Source organism: Siniperca chuatsi, linkage group LG5 (genome assembly GCF_020085105.1).
Source record: "Siniperca chuatsi isolate FFG_IHB_CAS linkage group LG5, ASM2008510v1, whole genome shotgun sequence".
Lineage (NCBI taxonomy): Eukaryota > Metazoa > Chordata > Actinopteri > Centrarchiformes > Sinipercidae > Siniperca > Siniperca chuatsi.
In genome coordinates, this window is record NC_058046.1 from 27,108,657 (window position 1) to 27,126,004 (window position 17,348).

The following is a 17,348-nucleotide window of genomic DNA, read 5'->3' on the forward strand; positions in this document are numbered from 1 at the left end:
AAGAGAGGAGCGCCAGGGGAGGCTGAGCAGTTGGCCATCTAGACAAGCTTGGGTCTGATCAGCCTCAGCTGGGTCGCCTGGAGGAGGGTGTATAATGTTGAAAGACCCAAAATACCAAATGATTCCAGGAACATCTCCGATGTCGTGTCCAGAAGCATCAGTAAATTCACTTGCGCTGTGTGACTTATGGTCGAGGATTTTGCTAACATACAGGCCAAGTCTGTTTGTCATATGGTCTTAATTTTATACGCATCTTGTCTATGTCACCCTTCTTTTCTCTATGAAACCTTTAATTTCTCACTGTCTCTAAGAAATGTAAAATTTTAAAAAGCACTTTTCTAAAACACACATAGCACACATTGCAATGTAAAAAAAAAAGAAGCAACTGTTACATTTTAATATATTACATGAAAGTTCAGAATGCAAATGAAATCATAAAAAGGCTATATATATAAAGGCAATTATGTGGGACCATTTTGTTTTTACTCTCTCTGTCACTCTGCCTCTCTCATCCTTGCCTTGCATCTGTTTTGGGTACCTATTTTTGAAAGAGATAATGGAAGGCAAAGGAAAAAGAAAATTGGGAGTATTTCTTTCTCTTTCATTACTTCTGTCTCCAGGATTATCTGATTTCAAGGTGACTACATGGTGATATCAAGACTGATGTTTGTATTGCTGAACTTTTTCTCCTCCCTGTGTGCTGGACTAAAAATAGGTGTCACTACAGTATAATCCAATAGACAAGACAGGCGTGCAGACAGAACCACACACAAACACATACACACCTCTGACTTGAAAATGTATATGCAATATAAAGCTTCACTATAAGCGTTAAAGCAGAGAAGGAGAGAATCAGAAAGCTTTACTGTGAGTTGTCAAGAGTAGAAGAAAGAGGGAGGAATAAAGAGATAAAGAGGAACACATAGAGGAGAAGGGAAGCGACTAGGGATGTTACTTTTTCAAAAAATCAAGTTAGAATTAATTCAAACTAACACGTAATTTGTTTGAATTAATTTCAACGCCATGTAACATAAGTTCTGTCATTATCCTGAAAACCTTCTCCCAAAACATTGCCAATGGGCCGCCTATCCTTGCATATAAATCTTGCTATCTGATCGGTGATGGCCTTTTTACAAACAGATGAGTTACACTTCAAATATTTAATTTTTCCCCACGTTTGATTGAAAGTTTGGCTTCCTCCTTCATAGTCTGCATTTCAAGACCATATAATGATATATGTACAGTATGAGAAAGTAGTGAGAGTAAGAAAGAGATAAGCAAAACTAAAAGGGCAGTTTGAATTAATTGAAAATTAAAGGATGTGTGACATACAATGAAAGAGATGAAGAGAGAAACTGATACAGAGGGTGGTACAAAGAGAAAAGAAGAAGAAAGGAGGCCACTGCATGGCAGAGCAGTGACTGTGTAATGTCTCCATTAGTGGCAAAGTAGTTCTTCATGGTTTTATGGCTTGATAAATGAGCTGTAATTGATAGACATATCATTTCTCTGGCCACTCTGCAGGATAAGAGCAGTTCACCTGACACACACACATATACACATACACATGGTGTGTACTAAAATCTAAACCACGTTTTGTGACTTTACTGAAACTGAAGTGTTTTATATAGGGATGAACTTTTTCTCTTCTTGGGAAACCTGATAACTCTGGATATCTGAATGATATCTGAATGAATCAGCCACATCTGGCTGATACCTGATACATTTAATAAGGTCACTATCTGCGCTGATACCGATCTGGTGCATCCCTAGTTTTTTATTAAAGCAGATAGTCAACATTTTATGCCATTTAAAATGTTCATATATATTTTTTATCTAAAAACAGAACATAAGTGTAGTAATTTTTCCCTATTGTAAAAATGTGTTCTTGATAGTTATGTAGTAAAAAAAAAACATACACTTTTATAAAAATTTTAAATATTTATGTATGTTAAGAATCTTTTTCTTAAAGTAAATGGGGAAAAGATTAAGTCTCCATCATGATATCATACCACATAGTTTTGCTACAATGTCAGATTTGCAACTGTTTCGTTGTTGATATTCTAATAGAGTTTAGCAAAAATTGAATCAAGACTACTTCATTTATTCTGCTCCACTCCACTCACTGCCTCCTCTTAGCCGCACCTCTTGGCTCCTATCTATTCAATTTATTTCCCAGCTAACTTCTATTATCTTTCTATCAGTTTAAAAACTAAGAGGCAGCTCCTTCCTTGTACACTTCATCCAGTGGAAGTCTAAAAGGCCCAGTCCTCTCACTTACCCTTTATCACCTCAATTAGGAGCCGCTTCCACCTCCTGATGACAATGGCCTTATCCAGCCACCAGCACCCCTACAACAACATCAACAATGCAGCTAGAATCAGAGTGTTTATAGCTGTGGGATTATGAGTGACCAGTTATGGGGCTCATACCCATAATTGGATATTAGAGGGTTTGCCCCAATGTCTCATTTACATTTTAGCAGCAGTGTTTTATGTCCATGATGTTGTCGCTCCTGATTTAAATTAGTGTGTTGAATAAGGTTTTAAAAAAAAAAAGGATTGAGAATTACAGTCCTAACAAGATTGTAACTGTGTTGAACATTTGATTCCATATTGATTTGTATTCCATTTTTCTAGCACACGCAGGCTTGAGTGACTGTACGGTAGTTTTTTACCCTTCGGGAACCCATAAGTTATTATTCCCATATGTGGATGTACAAAATTCCCCAGTGTTTCTGCTGTCATGAGTGTTTTTATAGGCTAAATGGCTTAACTATTTTCAGTCAGTTTTTATAATCCCAATCACCCCCTGCTCAAGTTTCTTGTGCTTCTCAACTCCTCATATCTTTAGTGTGCAGTGCGATCATGATCACTAGTCTACCAAAGTTTAAGCTGATAAACTCTCCTGTACACAGAAGAAATGTTTAATGTTACAGTTGCTGTATTACTTAGAGATCATTTTAATTTGAATGTAACAAAAATTACACCATTTACCAGTGCCACAATCCAAACTACCAATCAAAATCTAGCACCAGTAGTTAATCCAATTACATCTCCCAACAAGCCAATAGCTACTTTCCTTGAACAAAGCCTCTTAAATTCTCTGCAGCCTGTGGCCATCAGTAGGAGACTGCAATTGTAGTGCCCACCTTGCAGGTTAGAAATTGTAGCACTTACTGTAAGTCTCTGTTGAGTTGGCAAGACGGAGTGCAGAGTTGGTATGTTAAAAATAATATACTGAAGCTATTTTCATCACATGTTGTGATACGCATTGAAAATAGATGCTGCTGCTATTGTTTGTTCCTAGGCCCAGGCCCATTTATTATTTCAAACAAACACTCTTCACCGAGCTTTGGGAGGAAAAAAAAACGTCAGTTTTAAATTTTGATTACATTTCCTGAACATTAACAACGTTTGGGTGGTACAGTGCTGGAGATGTCGTTACTGTAAACCCATTGCTACACATGATGTCCATTAGACTGCTACTGTAGAATATGGTCAGTGCAGATGTGTGTGAATGTTGAATAGGGTGAGCTAAAAAAAAAATCGCTAAGACAGCTATTTAGCATAAGTATGATGAAATATGCAAACACTGGCTGTCAACCTCATACTGTCAAAATGTTCTGTGCTGAGCTCAAAATTCCGACGGTCAATCACAAAGAGAGCATCAATCAACTGCTCACATCACTTTTCCTCGGACAGGTTTCACTAAAGCCTCATAGCTTTAGATACCTTGTATTGCTGTACAAAAACTTACTAGGAAGAAAGTTACAGACAAATAAAATGTATCCATGTGCCCAATTTTTTTTAAATTTATTTAGTTTTTTTGTTACAAGATGGGCTGGCAACTCCAAAATCTAAAATGTGTAGTGGAGGAGGGCACCTGTTACATTTCAGTTTGTGGATTAATGGTGTATTAAAGTAAATCTCCATGAAATTGGAATAAATAAGAACTCTTAAGCACCTGAGGACTGGATGACATGTTTTACAATCGTCTAGTGGCAGCCATTAAAGCTGCTCTGATAATTAAAAGAAATAAATAAATAAAAATAAATATATATATTAACAATAGATGAAACGACAATGGATGAATTGACAATGTGTAATTGTGAAAAGGGTTGCTCTTGGTGACAAACCCACAGGACTTGACATTTGACGTTTGTCACGTGGCTAAAAACCAGATTCTAAATGAATTCTAATGTTGCTAGGTTTCTGCAGGATGTGTAAGTTGGCAACTGTTTACTAGCACGTTTGTCATAACAACTCTTGTGTTTTCAGTTTGTTTCACTGGCTCCAAGTGGCCAGAAAACATAAATGAATGCAGCTTCGTTTGTGGTTTTGTTTTATTGTCTCTTAAAGCTGAAACTAAGCAGATTTCAAGCACACAAATGCATGACGGAATAAAGTTGGAAGGCACAGGTATTTTTAAGGTGCAACCCAACAAACACGATTTCTCAACACCAGAGTATGGATAGCATCTCTAACCAGTTTTTAGTGCCCAGTAAAAAAGCAGCAGCAGACAGCATGAGCAACAGCAGTTAAGATCTATGAAAACATACATATAAATATACTGCTCTATTATGTGAATATATATGCAGGTGTAAAGTTGAGATAATGATAATCTGTTGAGCTGGATGCTGCTATTGACTATGTTTTTGTGTGAACCTCTACTACGACCTTCATTTCACCATTTGTAGATTTGTGATTATTATGAATAGGTGATGAGAGTTTACAGCAGAAAGTATAGTACGCTTTCATGAACTGAGTACTCAATATTTGTTGGTATAAAATGGGTATGTATTTATGTGAAAGGGTCGTAGATTATTACGTACTTAAGGATTCCCCATTGATTTGTACTGAAATTGCTTGCAGTGAATATAATATGATACAGTGACATGAAGTCCCACTGTTTACAACTTCAACCCATTATATTCTCTATTCCCCCAGCTCTCATTCCTCAATACTAATCTGACAAAGCATCACTTTGATGATGAGCACTGGCTCTGTGTGCGTGTGTGTGTGTGCACTTGATACCGTGTGTGCTTGTAGTGGTGGCTGTATGTGAGTGTGCGTGTGGGTGTCTGTGTGCGAGGAAGTCGTGAGAATAGCCCCTGTGGAATAGCAATCAACAGAACAAAACGAGTGTTGAAAAAAGAAAGGAAAAGATGAATAGCTGTTGAAATAACACAGAGAGAGGGAGAGGGGGGATGTTGACAGCTCTAATTAAAATCCTGCCCATTAGCTCAGTGTAAATTGGATGATTTATTCTCCCAGGGGACTGACTGACAATCAAATGATGCTGTTGGTATTAAAATTGATGTGAAAATGGGTATTATCATGCTTGTGATGTGAGGATAGCTAAATGAAAATAGTTGTAGTTTTGATACCATTAATTCCCACAACTCATCAGCCAATCAGACTCACTTCATCTCCAAGCACAACAAGTGCTTGCGCAAATGCAGATGCATTTAGTGGAACTGGTACACTGATTTGACATAAATACGTACATACATGAATATAATATGAATATGTGGCATAATTCAATTAATACTAAAGGATTGAAAAGTATTAATCAGTAATTCAATCGATAATAGACGACATGGGGCAATGACTAAATAGTTCTTCATATGCAATATTGCAAGGGGAACATTTAAGAGTTAGACAGAAAACTATGTACAGAGTGAGGAAACTGGAGAAAGTTGAACGTGTGTTCTCTTTTCAACAGAGCAGAAAATGCCAGAACACCTGACATGCGGGCTGATTCTGCCTGGTCAGCAGTCATTTTGCCAGAGCAGGGCAATATTTCTGGAATCCAGGGCTATTGTGCTTTTTTGGCAGGGTGTTTTTAAAGTGGCATGGTAATATTTGCATATTCCGGGTTTTGCATGTTTGGCAGCTCATTGTTACTCAGGCAAGGCAGTATTGCACTTCCCTTGAAGAGATGCTTCGGTCATTGTCCAATAATGACGTGATGAGATCATTTATTGAACAAACAATTAAACCACATTGCCTGAGTCAAGATTTTTAGACACATAGTGATCCGCTCTCAGAATGTGGTTTCTTCTGATCCAATGTCCCATTGCATCCTCTGCCCCCATTTATATTTTTATATATATATATAATATATAAGTAATCACTCACCAGAAGTTTAGCCTTGGTTTCTTTGGTCATCCATGACAGAAAGCATACATTTTTATTAATATAATATATCACCATACTGTACAGAGTAAGATATCAGTGAAGGTATAGACTTGTTCCGTTGCATGTTACATTGAGTGTGTGTGATTTATATTTTTAACCCCTTTTGTTCAACTCTATCTATACCCTTTGCATGCCAGGTTACCTATGGACCACTAGAGGTACATGTCAGTGCCATTTTATGACTCATGAGTTACTGTTGAGGTGGAAGTCACCACCCCCGACTGTGCTAAGTCAGTGCCCAAGTACTGACTTGTCACAAGTCTAAAATATTTCCTTTCCTAGCTGCTATTTATTAGATCAGAATGACCCTTGCTTGATTTGATTGAATGATTGAAGTAATAAATGAATCAAAGAATAGGTGAACTGGACAAACAAGGAGAAACAAAATTAAACGCATCTGTTTTGGCTCAGATGGTGTGGTCTAGGATAGCTTCACAGGGGAAAAAAATGATGGCTTTATGGCCAATTTTGAAACAATTACAAATTTTAATTAAATTGAATTAAAATGACTGAGAATAAAGCCCAACTATGATTAAATAGAGGTCATTAACTCACCAATTTGCATTATTACCAGCATTAAATCTGCATTAGTGTTAGTTGGGTGCAGCGATCTCCTGCTTCGGCAACACATGGCTTAAAAGAGATGTAATGTGTGTGTGTGTGTGTGTGTGTGTGTGGACCTCTAAGATTGGCTGAGTTATTTAGATCCCCCTAGTCCTTCAATAGAGGATTTCAGATTGATTTAGCTGAATTGCCTTTCAAAGGTACTTCAGTTTCACCCCTATGCATATTTACACTCCTCTCTCTCTCTTTCTATCACTCATTCTCTCTTTCTCCCTCACTCACCCTGTCCCTCCTTCTATCTGTCTTACTCACCCTGCCACCTAACTTTCCTCTTTGCCATTCCATCCTCTTCACTCCTCCTTTTCCCCTTGTCCTCCATAATCTCCCCCTTTTTCCCCACTGTATCCTTCTGTCCCCCTACGCTTCCGCTCTCCTTTCCTGCATATTCACTCCCAATAATAGTGTGCAGCACCTAAGAGGCCATGAGTTAACGTAGCAGTCTCACAGCCAGTTAGTCAGCTTGTCAGCAGAGTGTGTGTGTGTGTGTGTGTGTGTGTGCGCCTTTCTTTGAGTGTGTTAGGGTGTGACAGCAAAGCAGTGAATCATTTAGTTAGCTCCCCTTGTCTGTGCCGCAGTCTGACTCTGGTTGTGTGCGTGTGTGTGTGTCAGGCGGACTAAGAGACCTTGACAACATCACACACAAGTCCATAAAATGGCGGCAACGTTTTAGCTTATGTACCTGGAAATGACTTCTGGCATAAACCGCTTGTCAGCTTACACACACTCACACACACACACACACACACACACACACACACACACACACACACACACACCCTGAGGTAAAACACATACACTATAACACTGTCCTGGATACTCACACAGATACATAGACCTGTCATGTTGACAGTGAAGCTAACCAGCTGATTCACACACACACACACACACAAACTTTCCCTCTGTTTCAGTATACACATGCAAACATATATTGCCTGTAAAGCACACACACTTGCACTGTGCGCATGCACACAAAACACACTCTGTCTCTGTATAAATCTGCACACACTCAGGTTCTCTGGTGCTGCCTTGCTGCATCTTTTACTGAGGAATCGTTAAATTTTTTTGATGGATTCAGCAGTAGGGGGTCGGACTGAGATAGTGTCTATTGATTTTATATTTGGCAGGCTGTGCTCTGGCCACTTAGTCCTGCAATATACCTAACTCTCCCTCTCTCTTTTTCTCTTCCTCTCTCTCTCGCTCACACCATCAGTCTCTGTTTCGCTCCCCCTGTGTGCTTGTCTTACTCTTTTTTTTTTACTTGCCGTCCTTCTCTCATACACTAACCCTTTCCCTTTTTTCCACCTTTCTGTCACTCAGTTGGTGTCTGTCTTCTTTTTATATCTGAAATGCTCCTTTATTTATACTCTTTCTCCAACACATCCCTCATTATTGCATCTGCTCTTTCTCGCCATTCTGCTCCATCTTCACTCATTTGCTGTTTTTTTCCAAATATTTTTCTTGACTTTTTTTTTTTTCGTGTCACTTTCTCCGTCTATTACATTCCCTCCTCAAGCCCCTTTCACTCCATTTCCCTCTAATCCTTTCTCTCCTCTTTTCTGCTTCTCCACCTGTTTTACACCCCATCCATCGAGTCCCTCTCCCTCCCCACCTGCCATTTTCTGCTGCCTCATCTTTTTATTACTTTTTTCCTCTCTCCTTCCTCCCCTCTTCCTTTTCCATTCCTTTACACTATTTCTGTCGCTCCCCACATCCTTTTGCCCTTTCCTCGCTACTTTCTTCCTTTACTCTCTCTATTTCCTTTTCCTTCTTCTACCTTTTTTAAACTTTCTCTATATTGTCTTCCTCTTTCAGCCCCATACATTCTTTTCTTTTTCCATTCACTCTAATGGGTCCAAAGGGAGGTTAAATAATCTATTATTCTTCTGTGCCCTCCTTCATTTTTTCATCTTTCTCCTTTCTCCCCCCGTTCTTTTACACCTGTCCTCTCTCCTATCCCTTCTCTTTTTCCTCTTTTCTAACTTTTCTCTTTCCTGTCATCCTTTCTTGTCTTGACAACTTGACAGTTTTGCTATCCATGACATTTGAACTGTATTTTTGTTAAAATCCTCCTCAGTCCTCCTACAACTTTTATGTAAATATTTGTTTCTTTTTATAGCTTTCCTACTGTTTTTGGTTTTAACACTTTTTTTGTAAAGCTCCTAGCGGACATTATATATCACTGTCAAATTATTCATGAGAGCTTGGTATAATTACCATAAACTAATGAGACCATGGTCAGGAGGATTTGTTGCCTCTACTGCATGCCAGTGATGATGTTGACAAATTGTCAGAGGATGTTGGTGGTTGCCCCACCTCCCTTCCTCTACTTTGTGAAAGCAAATTTAAACAGTGTAAAGAAATCCTTTTTGTGTCCATAAAGGGATTCTACAGATGTCAAGTGACATCTGACCCAATGGCATCACAGACTGGAAAAATCCAGAAGTAGTGTGTGTGGTGTCTCCCATTTTGACTGAGATTTTGAAGCTTGGAGACTTGATTTTCAGTTGTTGTTCAGAGCCAAAAGATCAATTTTTGGACAGTGGAGCCTACCAATAGCCAAGCAGGCAGCAACCACCTCAGCTTAGTGTAATCATGGCAAAAAAAGCATCTAAAAATATATTTTTCTTTGAGCTTTACTCTCTGCTTAGTAAAACAAAATTACCAAGACACATTAGAAAAAATGAATAAGAAATTACAACAAAGTTAGATCATGGGAGAGATTATGTTAGATTGTTTTGGAGCCAGCATGTAGCAAAAAACAAAAGTGCAGTTTAAAGCATTTTCAGCATTTGCTTCACTGTTTAGCCAGCCATCCATCCTTCCAATCATTTTCCACTGCTTATCTGGTTTGTGCTGGCAACAGGCTGAGGAAGGTAGTCCATATGTTGTTTTCCCTTGCCACATCCTCCAGCTCTTTCTGGGAGATCTCGAGGTATTCCCAGGCCAGATGGGATATGTAATCCCTCCAACGTGTTCTGAGTCTGTCCTGTGGTACCCTACCAGTTCGATGTGCCAGGATTTCCTCTGCAGGGAAGTGTCCACCCCGTCTCTAAGGGTGAGGTCAGACTAAGAGCGATTCCAAAACGCTTATGGAATGGGGACTTTGACAAAAAGTTACCTGACCCCGGATTAGGGAGACCAAGGCACTCTCCTGAATCCAGTACCACTGGTGAGCATCAGGGCACCCATGGGGCCCGTCAGGCTCAGCCTGATGTGATGAAATGGTGCCACCTTGGCATGCTGACCACATGCCATTCAGCCATGGTAGTTGTCATTTGCGTAGCACTGGCACACAATGGGAAATGCAGGGCAGAGGCTGGTCAAAGACAAGTGAGACAAGACAAGAAAGTGTTATCATGGTTCCCAAACTAGTAATTAGACACTAGTCAATCAGAAATCAAAGTTCCAGCTTCAGGGTTTTTCCTGGCTGACAATGGGCCTTTGGGGGGTGACTACACACAACAGTAAGCACGATCTGTCTGCGTACAGGAAAGGCAGTGAGTCTGTATTACCTTATTTGACAGTAATCTATGCATTTTTCTGTTATTTCTGACCATTTGGTAAACAAATGTAGGGCTGTACTGAATGTGTTTTTTTTCCTTTTTTTTTTACACAATAGAAGCTTCTGTTGAGGTTTTCGAAATGAATCTTTGAATCTCTGTCATCATATTTTATGTTATATAACGTCATCACCCTAAAAAAGAAAAACAATTCCTTGAACAAAACCCTCAGTTGTGTCATTTAATCCAATGAATCATTAAAGCGATTCATTGGATTAAATGAGTCTGTCTTTAAAGACAGAATGAGTAGGATTTGTCAGTTGCTGTTTGTAAACACACAGTTCAAATTAGGCCCCATGCAGAGAGAGAGAGCGAGAGAGCGAGCAGCAGATGTAACCGTTGTAACCGGGACGCTACGTTTTTATAGAGTCCCGGCCTTTATTTTATGAGAAATCACAGGAAGTCCCCTCTCCCTTTAGCGCTAGCTACAGAACAGAGCGTTCAGGCCCAGTCAAAACAATGCAGCTTAGCTGGCTTATCCTGCGCCTGCCACATGTGTAAAATATAACGGCTGTGGATGAGAGGGGAGTTGACTACTGGAAGTCCAAGACGTTGCATTAAGGTTTATGTTCTGCTTGTTCAACAGTTGATAAATTGCTATTAAACACATTCGGAGAGGATTTGAATTGCTATTTTTATTTTCAATACAACCTCTTTGGGGGGCACCAAAAAATCCTATATGCAGGAAAAACCCTGACCTTACAAAATGATTCCTTTTTTCACTTTTCTTTAATGTTTGCTTTTTTGTGAAATACTGTAAACCTTAACCTCTAGTCTTAATAAACTATTCAAATGAAACAGTCTCATAAAGGAACTCAGAGACATGCACCCAGTGACAAGAGATTATAATTTGACCACTGATTAACAATATTTGTAAAAGTAATTGTACTTTATTAATGTTAAAAATCAGATATTCTCAGATCCCCAAACCAGGTTAAGACATTTTTACCCGTTCTTTTTTCTTGCCTCCTTTCCTTCCTCCCTCTGAATTTCTGTTTTGTCTCTGTACTTTGCTTCCCCCTCTTCTCCTCATCGCTTTGTGTGTGTGTGTGTGTGTGTGTGTGTGTGTGTGTGTGTGTGTGTGTATACACATGTACAAGTGAATAAATCATTGTATGAACAGAGAGCAGACTACACTCTGAATGGAATGGTGTCAGTGCTTTAGTTTGCGTATGTGCATGTGTATGACAGGGAGTGAACTATGTGTGTGTTCAGTGCTAATATTTTCTTTGTGTCTGTCTTTACTGTAGTCAGTGTACCATGACACCTGTTTGAACTAATTAACTGAGTTGACTGAGGTGATTAGATCTATATTCTAATACCAATATAATATAATCCTGACGAGTAATGGACTGTCACTCTGAGCCTCCAGCCATTTCAATATGTTTACATGACTTTTTTTGCCCCTCCCTCACACGACTTCTATTGTTTTTCTTCTTTCAGCTTGTTAAGTTTAATGAAGCGATACTTTTGGTATTCTAATAAAAAGACTAATATACATTTTACTAAACCCAACAGGGAACTTAGAGTGTTGTTTGCAGAATAATATTACAGTAAAGCTATACATTTGGGGGAGCTAAACCTTATCTGAAGTTCATTATTAATAATCAGATATTTACATGTCATTTGCATTATGTTTTCTTGCATTTTCACAGCTTTTATGTGGTGGATACAAGTTGAAAAGAAATCACACCTCGTTGTTTCTCAGAGTGACGTTTTCAGATTTAACGATTATCAACTGCGTGAACAGGCAGGCTGGGATGTTCACATGGCAAAACTGCTCTTCACAGCCTCCCAGCAGTCTGAAGCTCAGACCGAGACCAATAATCCTAAAGTCAAACGGCTAGTCACTCTCTACCATCTATCCCTGCATTCACTTTTCCCCCTCAACAATCTTCAAGTAGAAGAATGCAGCAAAAGTCTTGTATTGGGCTTGGATACTAGAAATGTATCAAAAAAAAAAACAACCCAAAATAACGGAGAGCCTGCATTACACACTGTGCCAACATCTTTCAAAACCCATGTCCATCACCAGACAGGAAAGGTCTGACAAAGGATAGTATCGAGTTGCATTGTGGGAGGTGTAGGATCCAAGCCTCTGTTACATCGATTTTGACCTTTTTTCAAATCTGTCTCTAGCAAGTCCCCCAACTTTATGTAAGTGCATCACTGTACCCAGTTTACAAGGGTTAGCACGCTTACCCAAGGAGAACAAGCTAAATTGCATGCTGGTCAGAAATAGTTTTTAATAATCCCTGTTCTAACCTGTTCCAATATGTCACATTGTGCAATTTTACTGACCAAAAAAAAAAAGTCTCAGATTAAAAACCTTTTTCTACATCATTTTCTCAACATACTACTGCCTTCTCCTCCTGTCTGACCCTTCCCACCTCCTTCTCTTCCATACTCTCCCAGACTTTTAAGCGTGAGCAGAGGCATCTTGTTCCAGTCTGTTGGTTATTCCTTATCTTGCCTCAGACCAAATAACGGAACACAGTCTGACAGAGCAATCAGGCAGCGACAACAAAACACAGGCAGAGTTTTTAGCCTTCTGTTTGTCTGCCTGAAACAAATGAAGCCGGCAGGGGCACTGGCTTACATCAGGGGACAGCTTGTCGCAGATAATGCTCTCATTTGGACGGAAATTGACCCTGGGCGCTGAATCTGCAACAAGATAAGTTAGTCCAGCTAGAATGCATGTAGGACTTTATTGAAACAAGAGAGAGAGAGAAGGAGTGTAAGATGGAAATGAGGAGAAAAAAATGGCATTATGGCAGAGTCACAAAAGATAGAAGAGGAAGAATGTAGAAAAACAAAGAAAAAGAAACGGCAAGATATAACTTTAATATACAATATGGCTGCTTCTTATACAGTACACAGTGGTTAAGTGATGCTATTCTTTTCCTGGTCACATATTATTTCTAAAGAATTTCAAATATCTATTCTTGGTGCTTTTTATCATACTAGATTTTGTTTAGTGAGTTGTAATATCACAATGATAATCATTATTTCAGTTGTAATGTTATCATTAGGCATCAGCCTAATAGAAGTTCTTGCACTACTAGTGATAACATTAGTAGTACAGTATTTTCCTCCCAAATCAAGAGTGATGTATTTAATCATCGAAGTAGTTGTGCTCCTCTTATCAGCTACCATGTGGCCCTTTACTCTTATTTTGTTTACATTTACATGCACACCAATATGCCAACTACTGGACGAAATCAGCAGTAGCTTTGCTCATACATTTGTTAATCTTGTTATAACAAGATTACAACTTTATAATCTATTATCTCATTATTATAACAAAAACAGCTTTCTGAAGATCATGTCTTAAAGAGATAGTTCAGGTTTTTTGAATTGGGGTTGTATGAGGTACTTATCGATAGTCAGTGTATTACCTACAGTAGATGGGGTCGGCACGCAGCCAGTTTGGAGAAGCAGACAGCTGCTCCGCCTCAGACGCTCAGCTATGTATTGTTGTGAATAAGGATCAACAGTAATACGTATGTTAACAGTCTAAGTGTGCGTTATAAAAGTAAAAATCTTCTGTGGAAACTAGAGGCCGAGCGAGAACCAAGACTAATATGGTATCACCATACATGGCAACAGTTAGCCTCGCTGGGGTCAGCAAAAGCGTAATTTGTTAAATAAAAAAAAAATGAATGGTGTGTTAAATAAGTTATTTAAAAGTCTTACATTAAACGCCAAGTTCTGTGAATGTGCTCTGTACATTCTGCATGTCAATTTTTAATTAATCATGGACTTAACATTAATTAATTTACAGTGGTGTGAAAAAGTGTTTGCCCCCTTCCTGATTTCTTATTTTTTTGCATCTTTGTCACAGTTAAATGTTTCAGATCATCAAACAAATTTAAAGACAACACAAGTAAACACAAAATGCAGTTTTTAAATGAAGGTTATTATTATTAAGGGAAAACAAAATCCAAACCTACATGGCCCGGTGAAAAAGTGATTGCCCCCTAAACCTAATAACTGGTTGGGCCACCCTTAGCAGCTGCAATCAAGTGTTTGTGATAACTTGCAATGAGTCTTTTACAGTCCTGTGGAGGAATTTTGGCCCACTCATCTTTGCAGAATTGTTGTAATTCAGCCACATTGGAGGGTTTGAGCATGATCTGCCTTTTTAAGGTCATGCCACCGCCTCTCAATAGGATTCAGGTCAGGACTTTGACTAGGCCACTCCAAAGTCTTCATTTTGTTCTTCAGCCATTCAGAGGTGGACTTGCTGGTGTGTTTTGGATCATTGTCCTGCTGCAGAACCCAAGTTTGCTTCAGCTTCAAGTCAAGAACAGATGGCCGGACATTCTCGTTCAGGAGTTTTTGGTAGACAGCAGAATTCATGGTTCCATTTATCACAGCAAGTCTTCCAGAAGACTTGAAGCAGCAAAACAGCCCCAGACCATCACACTACCACCACCATATTTTACTATTGGTATGATGTTCTTTTTCTGAAATGCGGTGTTACTTTTACGCCAGATGTAATGGGACACACACCTTCCATAAAGTTCAACTTTTGTCTCGTCAGTCCACAGAGTTTCTTTCCAAAAGTCTTGGGGATCATCAAGATGTTTTCTGGCAAAAATGAGATGAGCCTTAATGTTCTTTTTGCTCAGCAGTGGGTTTCGTCTTGGAACTCTGCCATGCAGGCCATTTTTGCCCAGTCTCTTTCTTATGGTGGAGTCATGAACACTGACCTTAACCACTCCTGGGAAGGTTCACCACTGGCTTTATAACCTTTTTCAGACTGATAGATCTCAATTACTTTCTTTCTCATTTGTTCCAGAATTTCTTTGGAAATGATGTCTGGCTTTTGAAGATCTATTGGTCTACTTGACTTTGTCAGGCAGGTCCTATTTAAGTGATTTCTTGATTGAGAACAGGTGTGGCAGTAATCAGGCCGGGGTGTGGCTAGAGAAATTGAACTCAGGTGTGATAAACCACAGTTATGTTTTAACAGGTGGGGCAATCACTTTTCACACAGAGCCGTGTAGGTTTGGATTTAGTTTTTCCTTAATAATAACAACCTTCATTTAAAAACTGCATTTAGTGTTTACTTGTGTTATCTTTGACTAATATTTAAATTTGTTTGATCTGAAACATTTAAGTGTGACAAAGATGCAAAAAATAAGAAATCAGGAAGGGGGCAAACTCTTTTTCACACCACTGTACATGTGTACTTAAGCATATATAGATACTGAAAGCGGTACACTTTTAGTATACTACAGCTTAAGTTAAATACAAGTTTCATTATAAAGAGTAAACAAAAGTACTTCATGAAATACACTGTACTGTGTAAAAATTAGCTCAAACATTCAAAAACATATACAAATATTCTTATGAATAGCTAACGAAAGCAGGTACAGCTTAAGTACACGTTCTTAAATACTTCTCAGGAATAAAATGAAGCTCTAGCGAAAGTTCAGTCAGGAAGACTAGACTTCTGCATGCTTAGGCGTAGTAATACTCATACCATTCTGCTGTTCACTCCTCACGCATGCTCACTTATATTTCCTGCTGTCATTATCCGGGGCTGTCAAATCGGGACATCAGCTGTTCCATCAGCTGGTCTTATCTATCAGTAGTACAGTGACACACCTTCATCATCAATCATCCTACTACCGTCTGTTTAAATATGATTTTCTCTCTGCCTTCAGTACGTTCATGCAACGGTTGCGCGCCCCTCCACCTCCCCATCTCCGCCCAGTCTTCGCAGATCCATCAGCTCATCATTTCATCAACTCTTCAGCCATCAGCCTCAGCAGAGTCATCAGCCACCACCACCAGTGTCTGGACTCCATGGGGGGATTTATTCTGCAGCTGCTCAGGGCAGACGCCCTCCACCACCACCAAAATCTCCCCGCGGAGTCTAACTGCCAAAGACTCTGTCAAGATTAACATCTTATATCATCTATTTAAATAAACACTCTTTACTTTATTCACCTGTCTCTCCTGATTGAACTATAGTAAGACTTATAGTACACTGGATAAAATTTAGCTTTTAAAGAGTAACTTACAGTAATACCAAGCTGAAAAGCAATTTTTGCTTGACTTCTTATGGAAATTTCTGAAAGTTTCACGCCTGTTGCACCTGAAAGCACATCTAATGCTGATGTCACACTGTAGTGACCACACCCTGAGTATATTTTTACATGACTACAGAAAGGTAAGAACTTTAATCCCCAGGGGTCAGAGAAAGCAAAATCTCTACTGCTGTGAAGTCGCCTTTTAAAAAGTAACAGGCATTAAAACCACTACATGCATTAACACCAAGTATAAAATTATCATCCAAGTATATTAAGTGCAGCATAAATTTGGTAAACTTAAGACATTTAGCATATTTTATGACAATCTAAAACTGTAATTTTACACAGTACATTAAAGTACCAGGAGCAAGTATAGTGTGATATCAGTAGAAATATTCTTAGAAATATACAATATACTTAGAAATATACAATTTTAAGACACGTCACATTCCAAAAATGTACTTTAGCTAAAATAAAAAATTCCAACTTTATCACTGGGGGGTGCATGGGTCTGTTTGAAGGCAGCCCAGTTTCCTCCTTCTTGATCCTTGATCCTTGATTCTTCCTTTGTTAATGATCCTGGTAGTTTTCCACCCAGAATTCAATGCTCATTTTCTCCTTCAGCAGATGGAACACTGTTTTGATATTTCTTTTCTCCTTCTTTAGAGATGATCACATAATGACAGTACTGTAACAACTGTTTCATCTAGAGGGCGGTGGTGTGCTTGAATGAAAGACTGACTGTTTCTGTGTGCGTACGCATGCAAATATGCTCACAAGGGACTTGATATTTAACTAGTCTGCGTGAGTGTGTATTGTTTAAGTGTGCTCACGTAGATACGTCAGCCAGCCAGTATGTCATATTTAACTAGCGTATAGGATGTATTGGGGGGTGTTTGGTTAAGCAGACAGAGCGT

The 17,348-nt window shown here is 39.0% G+C and overlaps 1 long non-coding RNA gene across 1 annotated transcript in view; it reads left to right on the top strand.

The window, feature by feature from the left end:
- LOC122875830 overlaps positions 1–16,343 on the top strand; it is a 75,213-nt gene extending 58,870 nt beyond the window's left edge. The window contains exon 2 of the long non-coding RNA XR_006377921.1: positions 16,063–16,343. This is a non-coding gene — a long non-coding RNA (uncharacterized LOC122875830). The remainder of the gene's footprint in view (positions 1–16,062) is intronic.
- Positions 16,344–17,348: the final 1,005 nt, after the last annotated feature.